Below are 25956 nucleotides of genomic sequence, written 5' to 3'. Positions count from 1 at the left end.
TTTAAACCCTCATAACTGCTTCATGCAGTTATTTTATTAAAAATGCTGCTTTTATTTTTTATTATTATAGAAGCTTACACTTTATTTTGGAAGCAATTGGGTGATATTTTGAAAATTAACCAGAGATCTGATCTCTGGTTTATTTTTGGAGCGCTAATTGCTACTGCGAGCTTGCGATAGCAAATACCGGCCACTTGTATTGGCTGGTTATTTATTGCGCATCCGTAAATGATCAAATTTGCCGTTTATAGGCGCACAATAAATTAGCGCTCCACTTGTAATCTAGCCCTGAATGTGTTGACCTCCTGCTTATGTACATGCATAAAATGTTTAGCTAATGCTGAGCATTCAGGTTTACTGTTAAAATTGCTCAAGTGTCCTCTGATTCGGGACCTAACCTCCCTTGTGGTGAGTCATGTTTTTTTCTACATTGAATACATGAAACAAGGTAGATCACAAATTCAGATGAACAATTTATACAAATGACTGTTTAAAAAATACGCCCTGTACTATATGAAGCCAATTTATCAAGCTCCGTATGGAGCATGATGCCCCTTGTTTCCAGGGGGGCCTTAAGGATCGCCGGAAACAGAAGTTATGAAGCAGCGGTCTAAAGACTGCTGCTCCATAATTTGTCTGCCTTCTCTGAGGACGTGGACAGAAATCAACCCGATCGGGTTGATTAACACGTGATTGGCCGCAAATCTGTAGGGGGCGGCATTGCACCAGCAGTTCACAAAAACTGCTGGTGCAATGATAAATGCCGACAGCGTATGCTGTCCGCATTTATCGATGTGCAGCGGACATTATACGCTACATTGTATCATGTCCGCTTGCACTATAATAAATATACCCCTATGACTCAAAATTGATATCAATTTGCAAATAATCACATAGGCCTTACAAGTATTACTACCACACCTATAGGTCTGGGATTTTCTTCTTTGCTTTGAAGCCGAATATTTTTGGATCTTATCCCGCAGGGCTCTCTCAGTATATATTCCCCCTGCTGGATTTAAGAGCAATATAATGTGAATCCCAAGGAAAATAGCATTATCACATCATACACATGTAAATGACATTAAAACATTAATATGAGCATTTTCCTTAAACTGCTATTTTGAACTGTGGTTATAGAAGTTAATACAGCTCATTGGCCAACCAACTGCATTTTGGATCACTTTTTCTGTATGGTATTAAATGATAACATAACTTATTTTATGGTTGTACTATAACAATGGCCGTCTTGGAGAAGGCCAGAGGCTTTGGTTTGATGGAAATGAAAATTGACCTAAAGCTGTGGAAAAGCCTGGGATGTGACCCATTTCTGAAACACTATAGCAATACCTATATTGTTGTAGAGGATCATACAGCTGATTCTGAGGGTCACTGCAGGAGGGCAGGTCAGAAAGCTAATGGTCAAAAGCAGAAAATATGTCACATCAGCAGGTAAAGCATGAGACATGGACAGGCAATGTTAAAGCTTTAGTAAATTATTCAACACCAGAAGAAGCACAATGCAGTACAGACCATGGTGTTCAGAGTGAAAGGGAATGATACATCCAGGAGACAAAAGGGTAATTGATCTAAGAAAGCTAAGGTCAGTAGGCTAGTCAAAATAACTTTTGCAAGAAATCCAAAATAACCTGGCACAGAAACAAGCATGTAGCTGAGATTTAAAGCAAAACAGCTTGCTTGATGTGATTGTGTTATTAATCAAGCTGTGATTCTATGACATGAAGGTGATACATGCATACATTATATGGTCCTGCTCCATAATACATTACAATCTAAGTGGTAGTTTTTAATGTTAATTAAATGTGTTTACATTAATGAGACTTCAAAATCAAGATTTAGATAGTGTGTACAATTTTTAAAAACTTTATTTCTATTGTCGTTTTCCTTTTTTCTCTTGGCATCTGTTCTATGTGAGCAAGGATATAAAAACTTCAAGCATTATAAAAAAAATAATGCAATCTCGACTATATTATGCTCCAATTCCACTGAAAGTTGCCTAGAGTCCTGTAGACTAAAAACTTGTAGCATAGGACATAGACAATAATTTCATATCCGCTAAAATAAAGTGATCTCTCCATCACAGAGCAGTGGCCCACAAAACTGATCTTTTACATTGTATTATTGTCAGGTCACAAAGGATATTGCACTATACTCTATGCGAGTCAGGTCCAGGAGAGTGGTGGAAGGAACGCTGTTTTGGCTAGGATAGCACTATTTATACTTTTTCTATTGGAAGTGATCTTGGCTTTACCTTTTTCGCCAAGACTGAATGGGAGTTGTTAAAAGGTCATCTCTTTCTTCTATTCAGTGCTTGGTTATTTTCCCATGAAGACCCTGACAATCTCGTTCCTAGGCTGCTCTCTCGTTACTGACCCTGGCAAGTTATTTGGACTTGTTATCCACCTGACCTTTACCTGCTTTGTCGCTTAATGACTTTTGGAACTGTGACCTGGCTGATGAGTTTGTCTTTCCCTTTTGTTCTGATATATGGACTCTAACAGATATCCTGGTGTGAATATTTGGCCTTCTTTCTGACCACTCTTCTGCTTTTTTCCAAGTAAACCTGTGTTTTCAGTTATTCATCTAAAAAGATCAGCTGCTTGGCCCTACCCATCAACACATTTCCTACTTTCATGATTCCAGCCTTCAAGTCAGTTATAACCTTATTACCTTATAATTATCTCCTCTGAACAGCTACACTCTCAATGATGATGGCTGTCCACTGGCATCTAGAGATGGCTGCAATCCATTGTAAAATACACTGCACGTACATACATATTTCTGCTCTGTGGTATTTGCTCCTATATTCTTATATCCATATCATTTAGCTCTAAGGGGCCTATTTATCAGCGGATCAGGTCCGACAGACATCGCTGAATGCGGAGAGCAATACGCTCTCCGCATTTCAGCATTGTACCAGCAGCTCTTGTGAACTGCTGGTGCAACGCCACCATCTGAAGATTTGCGGCCAATCGACTGCTAGCCAATCGGCCGTCAGCAGGGGGGTGTCAATCAACCCGATCGTACTCGATAGGGTTGATTTCCGGCGATTCCTGTCCGCCTCATCAGAGCAGGCGGACAGGGTTATGGAGCAGCAGTCTTTAGACCGCTGCTTCATAACTGGTGTTTCTGGCGAGCCTGCAGGCTCGCCAGAAACACAGGGCATCAAGCTCCATTCGGAGCTTGAGAGATAGGCCCCAATAGCTGCAATCAAGTGCTTTCTGTAGCTCTGAATAAGATTTTTATACTTTTCAACTGGAAATTTGTCCCAGGTTTGTGGGTGCCTTTCCCAATTGTGGGCAAGATCATGTGGCAAATCTGTTTTTCACATTTGCGAAAACACTATGCGGGTTCTGTTTTTTTCTCATTTGGGGTTGCCCAGGTATTACAAGTTGCAAAATAACTTATTTTGTGCACGCGTTAACCAGCGTAATCCAAAAAGCCAAATCACATGTGCATTCAAGTATTACCCCATAGAAGTCAATGGAGAAGACAAATACAAAAAAACCCACTAAAACCCTAATCTGTTGCGCAAAGCCCATGACGTATTTGCCTCAAAAAGTGTACATGAAAATGCAAATATTTCATATTGCGAGAATGTTTCCGTAATGGAATATATTTTCTTATTATTTATAAATTAATATTTATATATGTGAAGATTTTTGGACTGATATCTATTTATTGCGAGATATGTATATATATATATATATATATATATATATATATATATATAAATATATATATATATATATATATATATATATATAAATATGTCTAGATTGTAATGTTAAATATTTTCATTATCTCCATAGTTAAACATATCTCTATACAAATAGAGGGAGTGCAGAATTATTAGGCAAGTTGTATTTTTGAGGATTAATTTTATTATTGAACAACAACCATGTTCTCAATGAACCCAAAAAACTAATTAATATCAAAGCTGAATAGTTTTGGAAGTAGTTTTTAGTTTGTTTTTAGTTATAGCTATTTTAGGGGGATATCTGTGTGTGCAGGTGACCATTACTGTGCATAATTATTAGGCAACTTAACAAAAAACAAATATATACCCATTTCAATTATTTATTTTTACCAGTGAAACCAATATAACATCTCAACATTCACAAATATACATTTCTGACATTCAAAAACAAAACAAAAACAAATCAGTGACCAATATAGCCACTTTCTTTGCAAGGACACTCAAAAGCCTGCCATCCATGGATTCTGTCAGTGTTTTGATCTGTTCACCATCAACATTGCGTGCAGCAGCAACCACAGCCTCCCAGACACTGTTCAGAGAGGTGTACTGTTTTCCCTCCTTGTAAATCTCACATTTGATGATGGACCACAGGTTCTCAATGGGGTTCAGATCAGGTGAACAAGGAGGCCATGTCATTAGATTTTCTTCTTTTATACCCTTTCTTGCCAGCCACGCTGTGGAGTACTTGGACGCGTGTGATGGAGCATTGTCCTGCATGAAAATCATGTTTTTCTTGAAGGATGCAGACTTCTTCCTGTACCACTGCTTGAAGAAGGTATCTTCCAGAAACTGGCAGTAGGACTGGGAGTTGAGCTTGACTCCATCCTCAACCCGAAAAGGCCCCACAAGCTCATCTTTGATGATACCAGCCCAAACCAGTACTCCACCTCCACCTTGCTGGCGTCTGAGTCGGACTGGAGCTCTCTGCCCTTTACCACTCCAGCCACGGGCCCATCCATCTGGCCCATCAAGACTCACTCTCATTTTATCAGTCCATAAAACTTTAGAAAAATCAGTCTTGAGATATTTCTTGGCCCAGTCTTGACGTTTCAGCTTGTGTGTCTTGTTCAGTGGTGGTCGTCTTTCAGCCTTTCTTACCTTGGCCATGTCTCTGAGTATTGCACACCTTGTGCTTTTGGGCACTCCAGTGATGTTGCAGCTCTGAAATATGGCCAAACTGGTGGCAAGTGGCATCTTGGCAGCTGCACGCTTGACTTTTCTCAGTTCATGGGCAGTTATTTTGCGCCTTGGTTTTTCCACACGCTTCTTGCGACCCTGTTGACTATTTTGAATGAAACGCTTGATTGTTCGATGACCGCGCTTCAGAAGCTTTGCAATTTTAAGAGTGCTGCATCCCTCTGCAAGATATCTCACTATTTTTGACTTTTCTGAGCCTGTCAAGACCTTCTTTTGACCCATTTTGCCAAAGGAAAGGAAGTTGCCTAATAATTATGCACACCTGATATAGGGTGTTGATGTCATTAGACCACACCCCTTCTCATTACAGAGATGCACATCACCTAATATGCTTAATTGGTAGTAGGCTTTCGAGCCTATACAGCTTGGAGTAAGACAACATGCATAAAGAGGATGATGTGGTCAAAATACTCATTTGCCTAATAATTCTGCACTCCCTGTAAATCCATTCTCTATGTATGTATATGTATGTCAATGTAAAATCACTTTGTCGGCTTTTTTTTTCTAACACCCGAGATTTCCTATCTTTGAGCCCTTATAACTTTTGTGTGCAATATTTTTTTTAAATGTATTTTTATTACAGTGCTAATATGATTGTAACTGTACTTTGTAATGTATTTTTGAAGTGTTTCGTTAAACTTTTATGTTGCGGAAAACTGTTAACTACAGCTCTTTGAGCGTTTAAAGTATTTTTGTGTAAAAGGCGATTGCGCACCTGCAATCGAGATTTTTCAAGACTTGTAATATCTGTGCAATGGAAATTGATTGCGAAAAGACCATATCGCTCGCAGAAAACTCATACAGCGCGACTTGTAATCTTGCCCTGTGAGTTTCAGCTCTTTCCACAGAGTTAGATGTGGACTCACAGAAGGCCATTTTGGAATGGTCCAATATTTTTTTCTCATCCATTCATGGGTGACTTTTGAGGTATGTTTCGGCTCGTTATCCTTCTGGAGGACCAATGACCTACAAGTAAGATACAGCTTTCTGACACTGGGTAGTACGTTTTGCTCCAGAATGCCTTGATAGTCTTCTGATTTCATTGTGCCCAGCACAGATTCTAGGCATCACTGAGTGTCCTCCATGTTTCCCAATAGGGAGGGTGTTCTTTTCTTTAAAAGCTTATTTTCTTTCATACAGGTGGTGAGAGTACACAATCCATTACTCCTGGGAATAACTCTTCCTGGCCACTAGGAGGAGGCAAAGATTCCCAAACCCCAAGAGCTCTATAAAACACCTCCCACCTTACAGGTAACTAGTCTTGTCTTTGCCTACGCTGGAAGTAGGTAAAGAATGAAGGTGAAGGTTGTTCTTCTGTGAGAAGGGTTCTCAGACTGTGTTGAAGCCCATGTTCCCCTCAGAGTGCTGCTGATTGATGGAGGGATGTATTGGGTGTATTGGGTAGTAGTCCAATTACACCTTATGGGAGTTAGTCACAAGCCTGTCACAGGGCTTTGCAGGGACCTATCCTTTGCTTCCTCCTATTGTGTTGTCAGTATGCTCCTATTCCATATCCTCTGCTGTTATTTTTCAGCACTGGTTTGGTTTTCTACTGGATGTAGTTGGGTGCCTATGAGTAAGTACAATTTATTTTATTTATAATTGTGCCATTCATCTAAACCTGTTGGGTTATTTAGTTTATGTTTTTGTACTCTGTAGCCTAGGGACATTATTTATTTTATATATTTATATTTTGACTACTTTACAAATTTCAAGGCTCTATTCACCTTTTTATTTTTTTGCACGTCTGTTGTCAGTGTGTGCCAAATTATCGGGTTTGCGAATGTTGGCTTGCCGAGTTTTTGCATGTCGCCTAGTCAGGATATCGCGCGTCTGCTGATCGGGATAGCACATGCCAGGTTTTCTCGCGAGCAGGTGATTTTTGGGCCTTCTTTATTCTATTTGATCATATAATTTACTCACACATTCATTGGCTGTTTTGAGCGTGTTTCATTTTTCTCGGTTAGCGTTCTGCAGCCTTGCTGTTTTGTTTATGCTTTCTTGCTTGGAGGAGGTAAGTATTTTCTTTGCTTTAATAGCTCTTTTTTAAAGGGAATATAGTCTTATGGTTGGGTTTTCTACATTGTTGTATTTTTCACTAATCATGGAACCTTCTGTGTCTGTCCCTAAAACATTTTTAGAATCTAACTCTGAACACTTTCCTACCAATGTCAAGTGCGTATATTCTAAACTTGCTGATGTGTTGCCTCCAGCTCAGCTGTGCAATCCTTATTTATACATTATTATTATACATGTACATTCAAATGAAACATAGGGCCCTATTTAAGAACATGCAAGCGGACATGATCCAATATTGCGGATCATGTCCGTTGCACATCGATAAATGCCGACAGCATATGCTGTTGGCATTTATCATTGCACCAGCAGTTCTTGGATCGGGTTGATTTCCAGTAATGTCTGTCCGCCGCATCAGAGCAGGTGGACAGGTTATGGAGCAGCGGTCTTCATAACTTGTGTTTCTGGCGAGCCTGATGGCTCGCCAGAAACACGGGGCATCAAGCTCCATATGGAGCTTGATAAATAGGCCCCTAATGCTGCTCTTGCTTCTAAAGGTATCTGTCCTCCTACATTTTGTTCCACACAAGGAAGTTCTACAGATATTTCTCCAGCATTCAAGAAATGTATATGCTCCACACAGTATCCAAAATGCTGACGGCTATGCTTCCCTTAAGTAAACTTAAGAGGTCAGTTCATAATTTAACTTCTACTAGCTCTGTTTTAGATAATATTCTGGATTCTGGTTCTGCTGATTCGTCCTCAGAAGGTGAGATATTATCTGATGATCAGGAGTCTGTTTCTGATCATGATTCTGAGTTACCCTCTTTTTTTTGTTTTGGGTTGATCATTTTTATTTCCTTTTTAAAAAAGAGTTATTAGTTATTTAAGGTATATGAGGACAAGTATGTTATGTGTTTGGATTACATTTTTAAGCCTTCCAAGTTTCTAGAGTTTTTTTCTGTACCTATTGCTGAGAAATTTTCTAAGATTGCTCTAAGCATACAAAGAATCCAAAATGTGGCAGAAAAATAGGAGTTTTATTATAAACACACACAGGAACAGCATAGCAATGTTTCGGGAGTAACCCCTTTGTCAAGCTGATTTTACACTGTTCAGAACATCAATTTATACATAGCCCCCATTAGAGGGCGCTAAAGAGCATATAAAAATTAACTCTATCATATCCATTCAGAAATCATTACGCATTATGACAGATAACTTGATATACATTTTTACATTATTTACCAAAAATAATATATCTAATAAGGTACAATAGAGTACAATAATATATTTCCTACATATGATCGGAAAGCAAAAAAGGAATTCATATATATATACACACATACATAAATTCAATGTTACATATAAGTTATTTCAAACACAACATATCCAAGAATTAAAAAAAAGACATATCCTTTACAGGGAGGTTATTACAAAAACACAGATAGATCTAACTCTCTATTTACCCCAGAGGGCTCTAATGTGCCAAGTTTATGAATCCAGAATGATTCCCGTTGTTTTTATAAATGTTGTCTATCACCACCATGACGTGGTCTATGTACACATTCAATTACCTGAAACCTAAGTTGGTTTATCGCATGACCCATTTTTAGGAAGTGGTATGCAACTGATGCAGTGACTTTTTTCGTGCGTATATTACTTTTATGTTCAATTATCCGGTCGTGGATACTACGGGTAGTTTCACCAATGTAACTCCTCCCACAAGGGCATTTAATTACGTAAATTACAAAGGCAGAATGACATGTGAGGGATCCATTAATATTATATTTATGGCCAGTGCTTGGATGGTAAAACATAGATCCTTTAATAAGGTTTCCACAGCAAGAACAGCCTAAACAAGGAAAACAACCATCACTCTTGTCTTGTCAGCTCTAATTAGATATTTTTGCAAATTTGCTACTCTTTTATACCCCGGCATTGGAGTATTTCTAAACTCTGCCGGCGTATAAAAGAGGACCAATATCTAGATAGAGCTGACATTTGCACAAGCAAGAAAGAGAATACAAAAGTAATATACGCACGAAAAAAGTCACTGCACTAGTTGCATACCACTTCCTAAAAATGGGTCATGCGATAAACCAAATTAGGTTTCAGGTAATTGAATGTGTACATAGACCACGTGGTGGTGCTGATAGAGAATGTTTATTAAAACAACGGGAATTATTCTGGATTCATAAACTTGGCACATTAGAGCGCTCTGGGTTAAATAGAGAGTTAGATCTATCTGTGTTTTTGTAATAACCTCCCTGTAAAGGATATGCCTTTTTTAAATTCTTGGATATGTTGTTTTTGAAATAACTTATATGTAACATTAAATTCATGTATATATATGAATTCCTTTTTTGCTTTCCGATCATATGTAGGAAATATATTATTGTACTCTATTGTACCTTATTAGATATATTATTTTTGGTAAATAAGGTAAACATGTATATCAAGTTATCTGTCATAATGCATAATGATTTCTTAATGGATATGATAGAGTTAATTGTATATGCTATTTAGCGCCCTCTAATGGATTATTTGTATGCTTATTTAGGAGTTTTGTGGTACTCCTGTGGCGTGCATACAGTATCATTTTTTTTCCATTTAGTTCTCTTGTTTTCTATAATAGAATAACTTTTCTGGGTGTTCAAATAGACTGGTTGAAAATGATTTCAGGCTGTTCAAATCTTTCAAGACTCAGTGAACAGTTTACTACCTGAATCCTCAATAACCCCATTTATCAATACTTGCCTAAAACACATAAAGATCTAAGAAAGCCTCCTGGGCAATCCATTATCTCAGGTATTGACACCTTTTTGGAGCCTATTTTAAAACCACTTATTTTAGGATTGTATAGTTACTTGGGTCATCTACTAGATATGTTGACCAATTTCAGTTGGAAAAAATAATACAAATGGATTACAGTAGATGCAGCTTCCTTGTATTCTTCTATTCCCCACATGTTGGGGATATGTGATGTCAAGTACTATTTAGATAGGTGTTCTACCTTTTAGAGGAAGAAAAACAGTATGTTTGTGAGGTTGTCAAGTTTCTGCTCACCCATAATTTTTTCACGTTCAATGGAGAATTTTTCCAGTAATGCTGTGGCACTGCGATGGGTGCCAAATTTGCCCCATCCTTTGCAAATGTATCTATGGGTTGGTGGGAGCTTCACTGCATATACAATTCCAGGAATGATTATACTGACAATATTGTCATATATCCGTTTCATTGACAATTTAATCTTTATTGTCCATGATCCTTTTGACTTTAATGTTTTTTTGAGTTATTTGAATGATAAAACTCTTAATCTCAAGTTCACAGGCTCTATACATGACAATACTGTTGATTATTTGGATTTACGTTTGGAAGGGTTTTCTGAGAAAGGATATGTAAGGACTTCTACTTACAGAAAACCCTCTGCTGGTAACATTATATTACATGCAATTTTGTGTCATCCGAAACATTTGATTAGATCAATTCCATGTAGCCAATATTTACGCATTAGAAGGAACATTAACACTGATGTGAAAAAAGTGATAGGCGCCTATTAATCAAAACACTTATAAAAAGTGCGGTGCGGAAAGTGAAACACTCTCTCTATATAAAGAGTATATAAAAATGCTATTGAACATATATAGTAATAGATACTAACTGTGACGACTTAGTGAAGTATCAAAAGAATCTTTGTGACATAATATTAAAGTGCAACAATCCATATATATACACTGTGGGTAATATCAAACCAAAAACCCTCCAGGGAAAACCACCCAGAATATAGTTCATATATCCAAGAAGAAAGTATGGCAGCTGTGCTTCTTCTAGGACTGACGGGCCATCAGCGGAGATCTGTAGATAAATGAAGAGAAGAAAGGAGGCGCCACAATAGTGTGAATACGTCAGGTACCAATGCCCCTATGTATGCTTTAACTGAATGAGAACCCAGAAGCATTGTGTATGGTACAGATCCGGAGAGGATAGCTTTCTGGGTAGCTATTAATGATCCAGCCTGCACCTGTGGCACTTCTCAAGTGCTGCACATCTAAGTTTCGTTGTTTCTCATTCATCACACACTCCGAGAGGATAGCCTGCTGGGTAGCTACTAATGATCCAGCCCGCACCTGTGGCACTTCTCAAGTGCTTTTCATTTAGTAAGTAGCATTTGAGCATACATAGGGGCATTGGTACCTGACGTATTCACACTATTGTGACGCCTCCTTTCTTCTCTTCATTTATTTAAATCTAAGGCTATGAAATTAACAAACAGACTTATGGTATGAGGTTATGATGGTTAAACCTTGTCCAATGTTGTCCAGTGGTTCAGACTAGTGAGATAACCAAGAAACAGCAGCAAAACAAGTGTAGTACTTTTTCACATAATGCTATATTTTTTTATATGGCGTATACATCTGAATATTATGAGATTTGTAAGATTTTAAAATGTAACCTCTCTATTCTTAGAGAAGATGAAGCTTTGACTTAAAAAATCGATCATCTTAATTTTGTAGCCAAAAAACGTCTACCTTGTTAATACGACTTACACCTAGTATGGTTACAGTAAAATCATGTGGCTTTCTAGAAAGGGTACCTTTAAATGTGGTATTAAAAATTGTAAGGCATGACTTGATAGAGGTGGGATTGGGGTTTAAAAGTAAAGTTAGTGGTGTATGTTATGATTCAAGATTTTATGTGAACTGTGCCACAATTATGTAGTGTTTCTTTTGGAATGCCAACTGTGCCACATAAAGTATGTAGGACAAAATTGTATGTAGGTCATGAGCCCTAAGAATAAGGGTTGGGGAAAATTGTAGAGATTTTAAGGACTATAACAAAAGTTTGCAGTGCCCTGTCCTTTTACTCAAATACATTTTTCCAATGTTCCAAAAATTACAAGTAACAATGATTGACAAAGCAATTGCTCCACATAGAGGTGGGAATTTAGAAAAAGGAATTGTTTTGGATTTATAAATTGAAGACCAGCACATCTATGGGGATGAATAAAGAATGGGATATATCTTATTTTGTTTGATTTGATTAATTTATTTGAGGTTTCTCCTGTATGTGGCAACATCATTATTTCCTTTGCTGAGTATTGGTAATGCTTTTTTCTGTCTCTTTCTGTGTTTTTTTTTTTTTTGTTATTCAAAAGGGTATACTATTTACTATGGTCTTTTTGTGTTATTTATCTTGCTGTTTTGAAGATTCTTTTTGTGTCTTTTACCCAAATCTAATCTCTTCCACATGTATATTTGTTTTATGGTTTTGAAGTTGGTTTTAACACATACGTAATTATCTGTGATTGGTTAGAAGTGAGTTATTATGATCAGTGTAATGTGATGATGTCATCTATGAGTAAGCGCCATATGCGCTAAATGCATAAGATGTGATGTTGAAGATGTCTCCCAGTGTACAAGCTTTTTTAAAGATGTTGAAATAAATTACTTTTGTTTTATCTTGGATTGTTTGCGGCAGTACTTTGTTCAAATCTGTTCAAATCTTTGTCTGCTCAGTGTTCTTCAGTAGTATGGTAGTAAGCCTAATTATTGCCGCATCAGGTTTCTTCAGATTTGCTTGCTTTGGCAATGGTGTTGGGATCATATTAAGTTTTCTCAGAAAATGTGTTTAAATTCTAAGAGAAGACAGTTCTGTCTTGGTGGCTGGATCATCAGTTTATTTCTTCTTTATTATTTTGTTCTTCTTATTGGAACTGTGTTCATGACAGATGCAAGTCTTTCAGGCTGGGGTTTATTCTGGAGGGCTCTCACAGGGAGATTAGTCTCCTCAGAAGGTGAGTTTACCAATAATAGTTTTGAAACACTGTGCGGTCTTCAAGGCTCTTCGGAGCTGGCTCCGGTAGGAAGGGAGTCTCATCTGTGTTTTTAGTCAGTCTATGTTACAGCAGTAGCCTATATCAGTCATCGGGGGGGGGGGGGGATTTGCAGTTCCTTAGCCACTAAGAAAAGTATCTTGAATTCATTCCTGGGCAAATGTCCCAGCATCCAGAGGAATGGTCACTTCATCTAAATGTTTTTAATAAGATGGTGGGTCTTTGGGGTCTCCCAGAGATTGTTCTGATGGTTTATTGGTTGATCAAACAACCTCCCAGGTACTTTGCAAGGTTCAGGAATCCTTAGGCAGAGTTTATGGATACTCTTACAGCTCCTCGGTTGTTTTTTCTATCTTATATATTTTTCTCACTTGGCCCTTTTTTTCAAGGGTTATTGCTAGGATCAGGCATGATAGATCATCTGTGTTGCTCAATTGTCCCCCATGGCCAATTTCTCTGTGGCTAGAACTTCTGTCTCAAGGTCTGTTCTTTCTTCGAGATTTCAAGTTTTTAAACTTGATGGTTTGGAGATTGAATGGATAGTTCTTAGAGTGGTTTGTTTCTTTTGTTTCTATAGTTGAGCCTTTGGTTTAGGTTTGTGAATTTGTGACTAGGAAAGTTTTCCATAAAGTTTGAAAGGATTTTATTTTCTGGTCTATGGTTTAGGGTTTTTCCTAGTTTTCTTTTACAGAGTCTAGGATTATCTTTTTTTTCAGGATGGTTTGGATTTGTCCGTCACTTACATGATGGGCCACTTTTCAGCTACTTCTGTTTTTGTTTCACAGGAAGATTGCTAATCATATTGACAATTCTATGCTTGTTTTGGCTTTACTTAGGTTTTTTTTTTTTGCAGGCTCCACTTTTTGAGCCTATGCATATGTATTTTGTTTTGTCTCTTTGGCATTTTTCTGTGAGGAGAGCTTGAGATGTTTTTTTTTTCTCTTGTGTCCTTATCTGTTTTTTTTTTTTAAATGGGACAAGGCTGTTTTGAGGACTAACTATTTTGGTTTTGGTGGTGCAGTTCTTCACAGGGAGATTTCAACACCTTGTTCTTCTATCCCAGTACTAGCTGGTGATCAGACACTTCTTGTAGACATCCTCAGAAGAGAAGGCTGGTAATAGAAAAACAAGGCACTGAAAACTCCCTGTTAAGGACTGCGGCACAAAACTAAAAAATTCTTGGTAGACAGTGAAGGAGTAACCCGGGGCTGGCATTGTCTACATAATAAAATAATTTCACCACACTGTTGGCTATTGTGTTTTGAGTAATACGTTTTTTGTGGGGGTTTTCCTTAATCTGGTGACTTTGAACAATATAAGTTGGAAATGGTTGTTCCTTCTTTTTGTTCAAGACTTCTATGGAGGAGCTTCTCCATAACTTGGATATAGTAGTGCTTTGCAGTTTGTTTGTTTTTTGCAGACTACATAGGATTTCAAACAATCTTCTGATCGGCTTGTTTATTTTTTTGGTTCTGAAAAAGGACAATTTAGCTACGTCAAAAGCTTTTATGATTCATACGTTTTTTTTTTTAGAGATTGAGCTGTCTCCTCCTTTCTGCCTATTTTTCCAGGCCAGTTGCTACTTTTTTTTTTTTTTTTATAATAAACATTATGTTAACCAACTTAGGCCTCGCTTCCATTGAGTCGTAATTCAGTTTGCGTGCACTCGCAAACCGTTAAATATGCTGTCGAAAGCAATAGCGTTTAACGACTGTTTCCAATGGCGCGTTATACCTCAATATCGGCTGCCGGACTTCGGCTGCCGAAAAGATTTTCGCGTCCCATAGAAAGTAATAGAAGCCGTTAATCGATAAATTATACCAGGTTTCCATTGAAAGCGCTAACCGTTAATACATTGTCGGAGGCTGTCGATACATTGAGATATATTACCCCCAGCTCAACTAGGTGTAAAAGAGGAAAATTGTGCTTTTTGAGACCTATTTTCTTTTGAAATTATAAAACTTGCAAATAATGCAAGTGTTTTATTGTAGAAATAAATTGTTATAAGTAATATTTATTGTTGTCTCATGTATAGAAATAGTTGAACTTATATTCTAATAGAAATATCAGTATATATTTAAATATAATAATATATGCAAGAACATATCTACAGAATGCAAACTAGACCTATGCCTAGGGCAGCAAGAAATATTACTTATATTTATGAAGTGTTAAATATAATTATATTAGAAAATAGTATTTGATTATTAAAAATATGGATAAGTGTTTTTTTATTTTTCTTGAGAGGCGATCACAGGTAAGAAGCACGGACGTTAAACGTAAATTCTATAGCGTAAGGTCGGGTTACCTTAGCAACTAATTGATTTTCAAGAAATCCGACGTCAGATGGAAGCGTTAACACAACGTTAACTTACAGCTACACGAAAAGAGCGACTGCGCGCAACACGCTAATCTTTTCAATGGAAACCTGGTACTAAAATGCAGCCGTAAATTACTTTTAGCTGTCGGCCGCTTCGGTAGCTTACGGCTCCATTTTTAACGACTCAATGGAAGCGAGGCCTTAGCTGGATAGCTATCTGGCCTTGTTTGCATACTTTTACTTTTCCATTTTTGATGTTTTTTTCACTTCTTCCAAATCAGAGTTTGGTAGGAAGTCCTTCAGGCAGTTCTCTCTGTTTGTTTTAGTATTGTAACAATAGAGTATAAAGATGTTTTTTCTATATACTATGCTTGTCCACCCTCATTACTCATGGACTTTACTGCTTGGGTATTAGCTTCCCAGGAGTAATGAATCATGGACTCTCATCACCTGTATGAAAGTAAACATAATTTAAGATTAAATGTAAAATGAAAGAAGAGTTGTAGATCTAAGGCGCAATCCGCTCAATATTTATAACAAAATACCAATATTTCTAAAGTCACCGATTGATATTTCATGTATATTTATACACTGATGACTATTGTGAACATAAATCTAATAATTGCTTACTTATTTAGCTAAGGAATAAAGCTAAAAAACACACATTAATACAAAAGTAACAACACAAAAGTCCATATGTGTGTTGGTATTAACCATACATATATATTGTGTTGCAGTGCAGATAAAACAGATAAAAGTGCATAAAATTCCGGGCCCCATATGGAATCTACTTACACTCCTTACCCCAATCAATATGAGGTAAGTGCCGCGCAGTGTAGGGAGAGTCTTTCCAGAGCACCAAGGAATATCCACACCAATTGGTAGAAGTGAGTCCGACTTCGAGATCCGTTTGCAGGCGTATCTCATGAAAAAGAAAAGAGAGCAACACTAGTGCAACACTGTATAAAAAATGTTAACAGGTGCTTTATTAAACAATAGAAATGCTCACATTAAAAAACCTCAATGACATATATAAACACATATAAAATATGCTGACAGTTAAACGTTCTGTTGTCTTATTGTATCCTGCCCCAAACAGAGTCTCAAAGTTCCAATTGTGAACAAATATGTTAGACCTAGATGACTTATGCAAAAAATTATAAAATCAAGAAAGACAATCTTAGGAAAAAAGACAAAGATTTTATAAGAAATTTGGAAAAAGATAGAAATATCATAATCCGCGAAGCAGATAAGGGAGGTGGGATAGTAGTCCAGGATAGGAGCGACTATTTAAAAGAAGCCAATAGAATGTTGTATGATGTAAATACATACAAGAAATTGGTTGGCAATCCCACAAAACTATTTCTGGCAGAATATAAACATTTATTAGATGATTCAAGACACCTCAGGGTCATTAATGAAAAAGAATGGTAATACCTGAGCAATAATACACCTACTACTGCGATTTTCTACCACCTCCCAAAAGTCCACAAGGACACTGTAAATCCACCAGGGAGACCAATTGTTTCCGGAATTGGCTCCCTTATTTCAAAACTGCGTGTTTCATTTTTCTCGGTTAGCGTTCTGCAGCCTTGCTGTTTTGTTTATGCTTTCTTGCTTGGAGGAGGTAAGTATTTTCTTTGCTTTAATAGCTCTTTTTTAAAGGGAATATAGTCTTATGGTTGGGTTTTCTACATTGTTGTATTTTTCACTAATCATGGAACCTTCTGTGTCTGTCCCTAAAACATTTTTAGAATCTAACTCTGAACACTTTCCTACCAATGTCAAGTGCGTATATTCTAAACTTGCTGATGTGTTGCCTCCAGCTCAGCTGTGCAATCCTTATTTATACATTATTATTATACATGTACATTCAAATGAAACATAGGGCCCTATTTAAGAACATGCAAGCGGACATGATCCAATATTGCGGATCATGTCCGTTGCACATCGATAAATGCCGACAGCATATGCTGTTGGCATTTATCATTGCACCAGCAGTTCTTGGATCGGGTTGATTTCCAGTAATGTCTGTCCGCCGCATCAGAGCAGGTGGACAGGTTATGGAGCAGCGGTCTTCATAACTTGTGTTTCTGGCGAGCCTGATGGCTCGCCAGAAACACGGGGCATCAAGCTCCATATGGAGCTTGATAAATAGGCCCCTAATGCTGCTCTTGCTTCTAAAGGTATCTGTCCTCCTACATTTTGTTCCACACAAGGAAGTTCTACAGATATTTCTCCAGCATTCAAGAAATGTATATGCTCCACACAGTATCCAAAATGCTGACGGCTATGCTTCCCTTAAGTAAACTTAAGAGGTCAGTTCATAATTTAACTTCTACTAGCTCTGTTTTAGATAATATTCTGGATTCTGGTTCTGCTGATTCGTCCTCAGAAGGTGAGATATTATCTGATGATCAGGAGTCTGTTTCTGATCATGATTCTGAGTTACCCTCTTTTTTTTGTTTTGGGTTGATCATTTTTATTTCCTTTTTAAAAAAGAGTTATTAGTTATTTAAGGTATATGAGGACAAGTATGTTATGTGTTTGGATTACATTTTTAAGCCTTCCAAGTTTCTAGAGTTTTTTTCTGTACCTATTGCTGAGAAATTTTCTAAGATTGCTCTAAGCATACAAAGAATCCAAAATGTGGCAGAAAAATAGGAGTTTTATTATAAACACACACAGGAACAGCATAGCAATGTTTCGGGAGTAACCCCTTTGTCAAGCTGATTTTACACTGTTCAGAACATCAATTTATACATAGCCCCCATTAGAGGGCGCTAAAGAGCATATAAAAATTAACTCTATCATATCCATTCAGAAATCATTACGCATTATGACAGATAACTTGATATACATTTTTACATTATTTACCAAAAATAATATATCTAATAAGGTACAATAGAGTACAATAATATATTTCCTACATATGATCGGAAAGCAAAAAAGGAATTCATATATATATACACACATACATAAATTCAATGTTACATATAAGTTATTTCAAACACAACATATCCAAGAATTAAAAAAAAGACATATCCTTTACAGGGAGGTTATTACAAAAACACAGATAGATCTAACTCTCTATTTACCCCAGAGGGCTCTAATGTGCCAAGTTTATGAATCCAGAATGATTCCCGTTGTTTTTATAAATGTTGTCTATCACCACCACGACGTGGTCTATGTACACATTCAATTACCTGAAACCTAAGTTGGTTTATCGCATGACCCATTTTTAGGAAGTGGTATGCAACTGATGCAGTGACTTTTTTCGTGCGTATATTACTTTTATGTTCAATTATCCGGTCGTGGATACTACGGGTAGTTTCACCAATGTAACTCCTCCCACAAGGGCATTTAATTACGTAAATTACAAAGGCAGAATGACATGTGAGGGATCCATTAATATTATATTTATGGCCAGTGCTTGGATGGTAAAACATAGATCCTTTAATAAGGTTTCCACAGCAAGAACAGCCTAAACAAGGAAAACAACCATCACTCTTGTCTTGTCAGCTCTAATTAGATATTTTTGCAAATTTGCTACTCTTTTATACCCCGGCATTGGAGTATTTCTAAACTCTGCCGGCGTATAAAAGAGGACCAATATCTAGATAGAGCTGACATTTGCACAAGCAAGAAAGAGAATACAAAAGTAATATACGCACGAAAAAAGTCACTGCACTAGTTGCATACCACTTCCTAAAAATGGGTCATGCGATAAACCAAATTAGGTTTCAGGTAATTGAATGTGTACATAGACCACGTGGTGGTGCTGATAGAGAATGTTTATTAAAACAACGGGAATTATTCTGGATTCATAAACTTGGCACATTAGAGCGCTCTGGGTTAAATAGAGAGTTAGATCTATCTGTGTTTTTGTAATAACCTCCCTGTAAAGGATATGCCTTTTTTAAATTCTTGGATATGTTGTTTTTGAAATAACTTATATGTAACATTAAATTCATGTATATATATGAATTCCTTTTTTGCTTTCCGATCATATGTAGGAAATATATTATTGTACTCTATTGTACCTTATTAGATATATTATTTTTGGTAAATAAGGTAAACATGTATATCAAGTTATCTGTCATAATGCATAATGATTTCTTAATGGATATGATAGAGTTAATTGTATATGCTATTTAGCGCCCTCTAATGGATTATTTGTATGCTTATTTAGGAGTTTTGTGGTACTCCTGTGGCGTGCATACAGTATCATTTTTTTTCCATTTAGTTCTCTTGTTTTCTATAATAGAATAACTTTTCTGGGTGTTCAAATAGACTGGTTGAAAATGATTTCAGGCTGTTCAAATCTTTCAAGACTCAGTGAACAGTTTACTACCTGAATCCTCAATAACCCCATTTATCAATACTTGCCTAAAACACATAAAGATCTAAGAAAGCCTCCTGGGCAATCCATTATCTCAGGTATTGACACCTTTTTGGAGCCTATTTTAAAACCACTTATTTTAGGATTGTATAGTTACTTGGGTCATCTACTAGATATGTTGACCAATTTCAGTTGGAAAAAATAATACAAATGGATTACAGTAGATGCAGCTTCCTTGTATTCTTCTATTCCCCACATGTTGGGGATATGTGATGTCAAGTACTATTTAGATAGGTGTTCTACCTTTTAGAGGAAGAAAAACAGTATGTTTGTGAGGTTGTCAAGTTTCTGCTCACCCATAATTTTTTCACGTTCAATGGAGAATTTTTCCAGTAATGCTGTGGCACTGCGATGGGTGCCAAATTTGCCCCATCCTTTGCAAATGTATCTATGGGTTGGTGGGAGCTTCACTGCATATACAATTCCAGGAATGATTATACTGACAATATTGTCATATATCCGTTTCATTGACAATTTAATCTTTATTGTCCATGATCCTTTTGACTTTAATGTTTTTTTGAGTTATTTGAATGATAAAACTCTTAATCTCAAGTTCACAGGCTCTATACATGACAATACTGTTGATTATTTGGATTTACGTTTGGAAGGGTTTTCTGAGAAAGGATATGTAAGGACTTCTACTTACAGAAAACCCTCTGCTGGTAACATTATATTACATGCAATTTTGTGTCATCCGAAACATTTGATTAGATCAATTCCATGTAGCCAATATTTACGCATTAGAAGGAACATTAACACTGATGTGAAAAAAGTGATAGGCGCCTATTAATCAAAACACTTATAAAAAGTGCGGTGCGGAAAGTGAAACACTCTCTCTATATAAAGAGTATATAAAAATGCTATTGAACATATATAGTAATAGATACTAACTGTGACGACTTAGTGAAGTATCAAAAGAATCTTTGTGACATAATATTAAAGTGCAACAATCCATATATATACACTGTGGGTAATATCAAACCAAAAACCCTCCAGGGAAAACCACCCAGAATATAGTTCATATATCCAAGAAGAAAGTATGGCAGCTGTGCTTCTTCTAGGACTGACGGGCCATCAGCGGAGATCTGTAGATAAATGAAGAGAAGAAAGGAGGCGCCACAATAGTGTGAATACGTCAGGTACCAATGCCCCTATGTATGCTTTAACTGAATGAGAACCCAGAAGCATTGTGTATGGTACAGATCCGGAGAGGATAGCTTTCTGGGTAGCTATTAATGATCCAGCCTGCACCTGTGGCACTTCTCAAGTGCTGCACATCTAAGTTTCGTTGTTTCTCATTCATCACACACTCCGAGAGGATAGCCTGCTGGGTAGCTACTAATGATCCAGCCCGCACCTGTGGCACTTCTCAAGTGCTTTTCATTTAGTAAGTAGCATTTGAGCATACATAGGGGCATTGGTACCTGACGTATTCACACTATTGTGACGCCTCCTTTCTTCTCTTCATTTATTTAAATCTAAGGCTATGAAATTAACAAACAGACTTATGGTATGAGGTTATGATGGTTAAACCTTGTCCAATGTTGTCCAGTGGTTCAGACTAGTGAGATAACCAAGAAACAGCAGCAAAACAAGTGTAGTACTTTTTCACATAATGCTATATTTTTTTATATGGCGTATACATCTGAATATTATGAGATTTGTAAGATTTTAAAATGTAACCTCTCTATTCTTAGAGAAGATGAAGCTTTGACTTAAAAAATCGATCATCTTAATTTTGTAGCCAAAAAACGTCTACCTTGTTAATACGACTTACACCTAGTATGGTTACAGTAAAATCATGTGGCTTTCTAGAAAGGGTACCTTTAAATGTGGTATTAAAAATTGTAAGGCATGACTTGATAGAGGTGGGATTGGGGTTTAAAAGTAAAGTTAGTGGTGTATGTTATGATTCAAGATTTTATGTGAACTGTGCCACAATTATGTAGTGTTTCTTTTGGAATGCCAACTGTGCCACATAAAGTATGTAGGACAAAATTGTATGTAGGTCATGAGCCCTAAGAATAAGGGTTGGGGAAAATTGTAGAGATTTTAAGGACTATAACAAAAGTTTGCAGTGCCCTGTCCTTTTACTCAAATACATTTTTCCAATGTTCCAAAAATTACAAGTAACAATGATTGACAAAGCAATTGCTCCACATAGAGGTGGGAATTTAGAAAAAGGAATTGTTTTGGATTTATAAATTGAAGACCAGCACATCTATGGGGATGAATAAAGAATGGGATATATCTTATTTTGTTTGATTTGATTAATTTATTTGAGGTTTCTCCTGTATGTGGCAACATCATTATTTCCTTTGCTGAGTATTGGTAATGCTTTTTTCTGTCTCTTTCTGTGTTTTTTTTTTTTTGTTATTCAAAAGGGTATACTATTTACTATGGTCTTTTTGTGTTATTTATCTTGCTGTTTTGAAGATTCTTTTTGTGTCTTTTACCCAAATCTAATCTCTTCCACATGTATATTTGTTTTATGGTTTTGAAGTTGGTTTTAACACATACGTAATTATCTGTGATTGGTTAGAAGTGAGTTATTATGATCAGTGTAATGTGATGATGTCATCTATGAGTAAGCGCCATATGCGCTAAATGCATAAGATGTGATGTTGAAGATGTCTCCCAGTGTACAAGCTTTTTTAAAGATGTTGAAATAAATTACTTTTGTTTTATCTTGGATTGTTTGCGGCAGTACTTTGTTCAAATCTGTTCAAATCTTTGTCTGCTCAGTGTTCTTCAGTAGTATGGTAGTAAGCCTAATTATTGCCGCATCAGGTTTCTTCAGATTTGCTTGCTTTGGCAATGGTGTTGGGATCATATTAAGTTTTCTCAGAAAATGTGTTTAAATTCTAAGAGAAGACAGTTCTGTCTTGGTGGCTGGATCATCAGTTTATTTCTTCTTTATTATTTTGTTCTTCTTATTGGAACTGTGTTCATGACAGATGCAAGTCTTTCAGGCTGGGGTTTATTCTGGAGGGCTCTCACAGGGAGATTAGTCTCCTCAGAAGGTGAGTTTACCAATAATAGTTTTGAAACACTGTGCGGTCTTCAAGGCTCTTCGGAGCTGGCTCCGGTAGGAAGGGAGTCTCATCTGTGTTTTTAGTCAGTCTATGTTACAGCAGTAGCCTATATCAGTCATCGGGGGGGGGGGGGGGATTTGCAGTTCCTTAGCCACTAAGAAAAGTATCTTGAATTCATTCCTGGGCAAATGTCCCAGCATCCAGAGGAATGGTCACTTCATCTAAATGTTTTTAATAAGATGGTGGGTCTTTGGGGTCTCCCAGAGATTGTTCTGATGGTTTATTGGTTGATCAAACAACCTCCCAGGTACTTTGCAAGGTTCAGGAATCCTTAGGCAGAGTTTATGGATACTCTTACAGCTCCTCGGTTGTTTTTTCTATCTTATATATTTTTCTCACTTGGCCCTTTTTTTCAAGGGTTATTGCTAGGATCAGGCATGATAGATCATCTGTGTTGCTCAATTGTCCCCCATGGCCAATTTCTCTGTGGCTAGAACTTCTGTCTCAAGGTCTGTTCTTTCTTCGAGATTTCAAGTTTTTAAACTTGATGGTTTGGAGATTGAATGGATAGTTCTTAGAGTGGTTTGTTTCTTTTGTTTCTATAGTTGAGCCTTTGGTTTAGGTTTGTGAATTTGTGACTAGGAAAGTTTTCCATAAAGTTTGAAAGGATTTTATTTTCTGGTCTATGGTTTAGGGTTTTTCCTAGTTTTCTTTTACAGAGTCTAGGATTATCTTTTTTTTCAGGATGGTTTGGATTTGTCCGTCACTTACATGATGGGCCACTTTTCAGCTACTTCTGTTTTTGTTTCACAGGAAGATTGCTAATCATATTGACAATTCTATGCTTGTTTTGGCTTTACTTAGGTTTTTTTTTTTTGCAGGCTCCACTTTTTGAGCCTATGCATATGTATTTTGTTTTGTCTCTTTGGCATTTTTCTGTGAGGAGAGCTTGAGATGTTTTTTTTTTCTCTTGTGTCCTTATCTGTTTTTTTTTTTTAAATGGGACAAGGCTGTTTTGAGGACTAACTATTTTGGTTTTGGTGGTGCAGTTCTTCACAGGGAGATTTCAACACCTTGTTCTTCTATCCCAGTACTAGCTGGTGATCAGACACTTCTTGTAGACATCCTCAGAAGAGAAGGCTGGTAATAGAAAAACAAGGCACTGAAAACTCCCTGTTAAGGACTGCGGCACAAAACTAAAAAATTCTTGGTAGACAGTGAAGGAGTAACCCGGGGCTGGCATTGTCTACATAATAAAATAATTTCACCACACTGTTGGCTATTGTGTTTTGAGTAATACGTTTTTTGTGGGGGTTTTCCTTAATCTGGTGACTTTGAACAATATAAGTTGGAAATGGTTGTTCCTTCTTTTTGTTCAAGACTTCTATGGAGGAGCTTCTCCATAACTTGGATATAGTAGTGCTTTGCAGTTTGTTTGTTTTTTGCAGACTACATAGGATTTCAAACAATCTTCTGATCGGCTTGTTTATTTTTTTGGTTCTGAAAAAGGACAATTTAGCTACGTCAAAAGCTTTTATGATTCATACGTTTTTTTTTTTTAGAGATTGAGCTGTCTCCTCCTTTCTGCCTATTTTTCCAGGCCAGTTGCTACTTTTTTTTTTTTTTTTTATAATAAACATTATGTTAACCAACTTAGGCCTCGCTTCCATTGAGTCGTAATTCAGTTTGCGTGCACTCGCAAACCGTTAAATATGCTGTCGAAAGCAATAGCGTTTAACGACTGTTTCCAATGGCGCGTTATACCTCAATATCGGCTGCCGGACTTCGGCTGCCGAAAAGATTTTCGCGTCCCATAGAAAGTAATAGAAGCCGTTAATCGATAAATTATACCAGGTTTCCATTGAAAGCGCTAACCGTTAATACATTGTCGGAGGCTGTCGATACATTGAGATATATTACCCCCAGCTCAACTAGGTGTAAAAGAGGAAAATTGTGCTTTTTGAGACCTATTTTCTTTTGAAATTATAAAACTTGCAAATAATGCAAGTGTTTTATTGTAGAAATAAATTGTTATAAGTAATATTTATTGTTGTCTCATGTATAGAAATAGTTGAACTTATATTCTAATAGAAATATCAGTATATATTTAAATATAATAATATATGCAAGAACATATCTACAGAATGCAAACTAGACCTATGCCTAGGGCAGCAAGAAATATTACTTATATTTATGAAGTGTTAAATATAATTATATTAGAAAATAGTATTTGATTATTAAAAATATGGATAAGTGTTTTTTTATTTTTCTTGAGAGGCGATCACAGGTAAGAAGCACGGACGTTAAACGTAAATTCTATAGCGTAAGGTCGGGTTACCTTAGCAACTAATTGATTTTCAAGAAATCCGACGTCAGATGGAAGCGTTAACACAACGTTAACTTACAGCTACACGAAAAGAGCGACTGCGCGCAACACGCTAATCTTTTCAATGGAAACCTGGTACTAAAATGCAGCCGTAAATTACTTTTAGCTGTCGGCCGCTTCGGTAGCTTACGGCTCCATTTTTAACGACTCAATGGAAGCGAGGCCTTAGCTGGATAGCTATCTGGCCTTGTTTGCATACTTTTACTTTTCCATTTTTGATGTTTTTTTCACTTCTTCCAAATCAGAGTTTGGTAGGAAGTCCTTCAGGCAGTTCTCTCTGTTTGTTTTAGTATTGTAACAATAGAGTATAAAGATGTTTTTTCTATATACTATGCTTGTCCACCCTCATTACTCATGGACTTTACTGCTTGGGTATTAGCTTCCCAGGAGTAATGAATCATGGACTCTCATCACCTGTATGAAAGTAAACATAATTTAAGATTAAATGTAAAATGAAAGAAGAGTTGTAGATCTAAGGCGCAATCCGCTCAATATTTATAACAAAATACCAATATTTCTAAAGTCACCGATTGATATTTCATGTATATTTATACACTGATGACTATTGTGAACATAAATCTAATAATTGCTTACTTATTTAGCTAAGGAATAAAGCTAAAAAACACACATTAATACAAAAGTAACAACACAAAAGTCCATATGTGTGTTGGTATTAACCATACATATATATTGTGTTGCAGTGCAGATAAAACAGATAAAAGTGCATAAAATTCCGGGCCCCATATGGAATCTACTTACACTCCTTACCCCAATCAATATGAGGTAAGTGCCGCGCAGTGTAGGGAGAGTCTTTCCAGAGCACCAAGGAATATCCACACCAATTGGTAGAAGTGAGTCCGACTTCGAGATCCGTTTGCAGGCGTATCTCATGAAAAAGAAAAGAGAGCAACACTAGTGCAACACTGTATAAAAAATGTTAACAGGTGCTTTATTAAACAATAGAAATGCTCACATTAAAAAACCTC

Source organism: Bombina bombina, chromosome 4, assembly GCF_027579735.1.
Source record: "Bombina bombina isolate aBomBom1 chromosome 4, aBomBom1.pri, whole genome shotgun sequence".
Taxonomy (NCBI): domain Eukaryota; kingdom Metazoa; phylum Chordata; class Amphibia; order Anura; family Bombinatoridae; genus Bombina; species Bombina bombina.
The sequence above is the reverse complement of the archived record's forward strand: the minus strand, read 5'-3'. Positions refer to the sequence as shown.